The following is a 5,498-nucleotide window of genomic DNA, read 5'->3' as shown; positions in this document are numbered from 1 at the left end:
TGCTGACGTGCCCCGGCTGAGTCCACAGCCTGGTGTTCGAAAGGTTGGTTGTCTCAAAACAGCTGAAAAGTTTTCGTTTCTGTTAAAAAAGACTTGTCTCTCAAAGCCGTTTTGCCTTACCCACGAAATCACTTACGGCCTTAGTGAAGAAAAGCTTCGGTGCGAATTTCTCACTGCTTTCCGAGCTTTAAAGACTACATGTGCACATAGTGTAGTGTGTTTCATTCTTCGGAATTAGGAGCGGGCAATTAGTGTACACATAAGTCACCACATGCAGTATTCCCCTGGGAACCTATAAAATTGAGGTTTTATCTGATGCTTTATCTTCAACAGTCCAGTTATGGTTGTTACCTAGAGTAGGGCAGGAGCCAGCAGAAGCAAAGATAGCTTGTCTGCTCTTTTACGCGATATCAATTAAGCTCTTGATTGAGGCTGACTCACCGTTGTAGTGCAAGCTATGCAGCAAATATTATATGCATTTACCATAAAAAGCACTTATATATGCTCACCACCAACGACCAAGAATCTGGTCCGTATGATCTTGTTTGTTTATGCCCCTTTGGCAACACTGACGAGCATGCTTCCTCGTGCGGATACATGAAACTAAGTCCGTTATAGGGGCTGAAATGCAACGCTTCGAAATTTCACCGCCTCCGATCAGGACCAAAATCGATGTCTAACTACCATAACTGATTGCGTTCCACACAGTGGTAGCCATCACGTTTGGGCATTGCCCAATCGAACATTTGGCCGAGGCCATTACCAAATTAAGCCCCTGCATTCGTACTCTAATTACCGTTTAACAGAGATAATCCCTGCTAACTTTCTGCTACACCTCATATAATCTATGATTCTAATTTTAAGTAGCAGTCATTGTTTGGCTAGTGAAACTGCTGTGAGAAGGGACCTCTTTATGGCCTAAATAGCTCTTGAAGTCAAATTACACAGAACATTCCATTTGTACTAATGCCTTGCGCATCATTGCGAGAAAGAAAATATATTATTCTTCAATCAGGGATTTTTGTTTGGGCGCTTGTTAAAACGCATCTTCAGGTACTCAAATCGCTTCCCAAAAATTGTCTAAATTTGTTATACTCACATGTTAGGTATTACGATGCGTGATAAGTCCTTTAATACAAAAACATTAACTAAAGGAAGGTAGTCGTGATTTCTTTTGAATTATTGCGTACATGCCATTATGTACAGTCTTGTTCAAAACTTCTAAAGCCAAGGATTTTCGTCTCAGCCGTAAAATGAAGCAGTGACAGCATCATTAAAGGCCGAAGGGCATTCAGAATGCTAGGAAATGAGTTCTTGTGACAGCAAGAAACTATACCAAAGCATTTCCTGGCCCTATAGTTTTTAACGGTTTCATGGCGGCTCCATTTTGCAGCTAAGACGAAAATCTTTTGGCTTTAAGACTTTTGACCAATACTATACACGAACACCAACACAGCATCCATCAAAATATGAAAGAATAGAAACAAGGAGACAAAGGAATAGTCGACGATGGTAGCGGTCATCAAAGTCACCTTCCATTGTAGATGGCGGCTGATCATGGGTCGAAGATCATCCGCCATCTGACATGTCAGAACTTCCTCTAGACACAGAAGAACAACTTGCCGTTGCACGCACTGCAGCAGGTAAGCAGTGGTGACATTTGTCACACCTTTTATTGCGAAAGCATACTACTCGCACTTTCAAGTCTTCGCGTGACCCGGCCGCAGTTACGTCTTACCCACGTGACGATGTGACGTCACACCCCACGTGACACACCGGCTGGCAGGAGCTGCCAACTTGGGTCTCTAATTTCACATGGGACGGTTATGTCAGAATCAGCCTGCTAGGATCCTGGCATTCACGTTACCCCTATAGGCCACTAAGGCACGTTCATATGGGTCGGTTAAAGCGGGGCTTTATATGGAGGCTGAGGAAGAAGAAAAAGAGAAGAAGAACGCTCGGTCACCCGTAGCTAATACTTTCGCTCAATATTTGGTTCAGCAGCGTTGAACCCTTGTAATTTTTTTCAAATCGCAATGCATGCACCCTACTGAGAATTTGTAGAGCACTGAGAATTGGCACAGTCTTTGTTTTGGTATTTGTAATGATGTTGCTTGCACAGAGCATTAACTTGAACCATTATCATAAGAGTTGTGAATTAGTTGTGAAATATTGTTTTTATTTATTTATAAGATGCCTTTAGCTGGCCAAGCATTTATTGTATTCATACTCGCATGTTACTGTGCACAGCTACAGCTATTCATTATGAAATAATAATGAACTAGATACTGGGAGAAATGTATGACATATATACAATTCAAGTCACCATTTTCTCAAGACTAGCACATGGAATTCCCTCGAGCACAGCTCCGCATCAAAGCGTGAATTAAGTCCGTGAGCCACCAAAAGGCAGCAAGGTCAGAAAACACATCTGTGTGGCATGCAGATTTACCACCAGGCATTTTTATGCTTTACGGCTACATGTCCGGGAGGTGCACATGAACAAGGTCGCTTTGGTATGCTCAAAGTGCAGGAAGAAGTTTCTATACATGCCACAATACAAATCGCATACTGACAGTAAATTCACTATCTAAAAGCAATGATTACTGCTTTATAAGTAGTCGTGAAAAGGAATCTAATGTGCCCATGGCTCGACAGGAGTCCTCAGTTGCTGCAACTGAAAAAAAGCAATACTTTGTTAAGTGCTGCGTCATACTATGGAGACTGTGATGTGGAAAGTTTTGCGGGGTATTCTCACAAAACTCTCATGCCTGGCAAGGCAGCTCGTGTCACAATAGCGCTGTGCAATAGGTGGAGTCGATGCGCTTGTTGCGGCAGTAGCAGATATTTTAGCAACTGCTAGAACACCCATTGATGTGTCTGCTTTTGAAAATGACCGAGCAAGAAGTCCTTGTACACCTCTCAGAGAATTTACGTTCCTGAAGAGGAAGTAAAGCTTGAACATGATGAATGAGCATATTTTGTGCCACTGAAGGGATTGATTGAGAATTTGCTACTTCATCCAACCTTTGCCTGCCTCTTGCATGCACTGTACACATCAAGCAATGGGTTGCTTAAAGAATTCACTGACAATACACGATTTCAAATGCATCCAGTTGCAAGGTCTCAAAATAAAAACAGTATGTAATGCTTCTGTACTGAGATGATATTGAATTGGCCAATCCACTATACATGAAAAGAGCGCTGAGGCAAGCTAACTGTGTTTTATGTTTCTTTTGTGGACCTACCACCATCAGACAGGTCCAACGTAGCCAACGTATTCTTGCTTGTAGTAGAGAAAGCAAATGCTCTTAAATCATTAGAAGTGAAACGTGTGCTCCTTCAAGACTTCATTTCCACCTTAAATGAACTTTACAGTGGCTGCATTCTGAAAACTGTCTTTGGTGAACAAGTGTTTTATGGTTGTTTTTTACTTGCCTACATTGGAGATTCACTGCCATTCTACAATATAGCAGGCTTTAAGGAAAACTTCAGCAAGAATGTACGCTTAGCATGCCGGACTTGCAAAGTTCCCACAGTTGAATATCATAACTTGCACTATGAAATCCAATGCCCACTACGTACACAGCGAAAATATGAGCAGGAACTATTCACACTTAATGCAGGAACTTCAAAAAAGGACCGTGCTGAACTGTCGGCACAATGCGGCATTAAGTCCAACTCGGTTCTTACTGAAATGGCTAATTTCTTTATACTCACAGACTTGCTATATGACCCCATGCACAGTTTGCGAGAGTCGATCATTCCTCTGGAGTTGTCACTGTTTAGTAAGTTTATTGTAAGGGAGGAAGCATGGATGAGTTTAAGCCAACTTAACACTGCCCTGTCTCAGTTCTGCTTTCATAGACAAGTGAGTAAGAGTGATTACCCTCCAAGATTTTAGTCTGACTTAAGCTTTCTTTGTGCGGCTCTCTTTTTATTGATGAATGTATGCCTGAAGAGGCTGTGCAAGAGCCCCTTTGTGAATGTTTTAGGCTCCTGTGCATCATCACACAGCTGTTAATTTATCCTGTTATTTCCCCAGACGCACTTGGGGACATTGAGTGCATGGTAGCCCACCATATTGAACTTTTTGTGCAGCTGTATGGTTCCAACTTATTTAAACCTAAGTTGCACATGCTGGTGCGTATGGTGTCTCAAACACGGCGCTTCGGTCTTTCCAATCCTCACCGGACAATGAGGTTTGAAAGTAAAAATGCTCTTCCGAAGACGAAAAAATTCTGGAATTTCAATAATATTCCATTATCTGTAGCCAATTACTTTAAGATGAAAATGTCCAGTGACCTGTGGATAGGACCAGGGCAGCCTAATATGAGCTATGCACAGAGAAGCGCTAAATCAGATGTAGGTGCACCAGTGTGCCTATCATGTGTTTTTTTTGCCTTGTGGACTGCATCCCTCTGCTGTTGGCTTAACAGCTATATGCGTTCAGCCTTTGTCTCTGGTGTCAGAATCTCAAATTCTGATGTGTGCTTGTGTTTGAACAAAATGGCCGTCGAATTTTTAGTACAGTAGAAACAATTGTACTTTGGGAAGGAAAAAGTTTCGTCACTCATCTGATCTTGGCCAAAGGTAGTTATTCACAATGAGTGAATGCATTTGTACTTATGGAGACACCGCATAATGTCATCAAACCTGAACTCCTTTTGTATTCCTGGCCATTGTATACTTATGCAAGAGATGACTGTTTGTATGCTATTACAAAATGTCTTCATGAGTCATACTTGTTGTAATGCTGGTGGCTTTCGAATGTTTTATTCCTGATGTTGCTTACTGAAAGCAAAAAAGATCTTGTGTGTGGTATTGCAGATTTTCATTGAATAAATACTAGTTTGTTTCCTTTTAGGAATTCTGAGACTCGCTCCATGCAAATATGCCAGAATTCTCCGAGTGTGTTCAACCAATCCTGCAAGGGATAGCTCTTTCGGACAGGTCAGAAAAAAAGCCGTCACGGCAGCTTTGGGTAAAAATGGCCCTGTTCCTGGAGTAAGTTTTTCTTGTTCTTCGCTGAATGTAGTGCACCTTGCTGATATACCGAGTGATCAGCGAACACTTTCAATATATCCTTGAAAAACATTTGGAACACAAAAAAGTATTGAAGCATAAGAGCAATTGACAAATAGACATGTTGAAGGCAATTGCAATAAAGGATTAATTTGTAACTTCAACGACTAGGTTTCTGAGAAACCTATCAAGCTTTGTACTGTAGTTGCATGGCTGTATTGGGGTAAATGATAAGAAGTAATTTTTCTTTAATAAAAAAGCTAATTTCCGGTACGAACTCTCAGTCTTGGCGAGCATAATTGTCAAAACATTCGTCTGGTCACATAGGCAATAATTAGCCTACATTGGAGAGGTCAATGGCGGTGTCACATCAGTTTTCGAAGCAACATATAACCCTTATTTAATGAGCAATAAGCTTGCTGAGAACGTGATCCGCCATTATTGCTGTTACAATAACAATGGCATTCAGCAAA

The 5,498-nt window shown here is 41.4% G+C and overlaps 1 pseudogene; it reads left to right on the top strand.

The window, feature by feature from the left end:
• Positions 1-3,106: 3,106 nt before the first annotated feature.
• Positions 3,107-4,754, top strand: LOC146171709 (uncharacterized; annotated as a pseudogene).
• Positions 4,755-5,498: the final 744 nt, after the last annotated feature.

This window comes from Amblyomma maculatum, unplaced genomic scaffold (genome assembly GCF_055883805.1).
Source record: "Amblyomma maculatum isolate TAMU_Amacu unplaced genomic scaffold, ASM5588380v1 scaffold_18, whole genome shotgun sequence".
In the NCBI taxonomy this organism is placed as follows: Eukaryota; Metazoa; Arthropoda; class Arachnida; order Ixodida; family Ixodidae; genus Amblyomma; species Amblyomma maculatum.
Note: the sequence above shows the minus strand (reverse complement) of the source record. Positions and strands in the feature narration are given on the sequence as shown.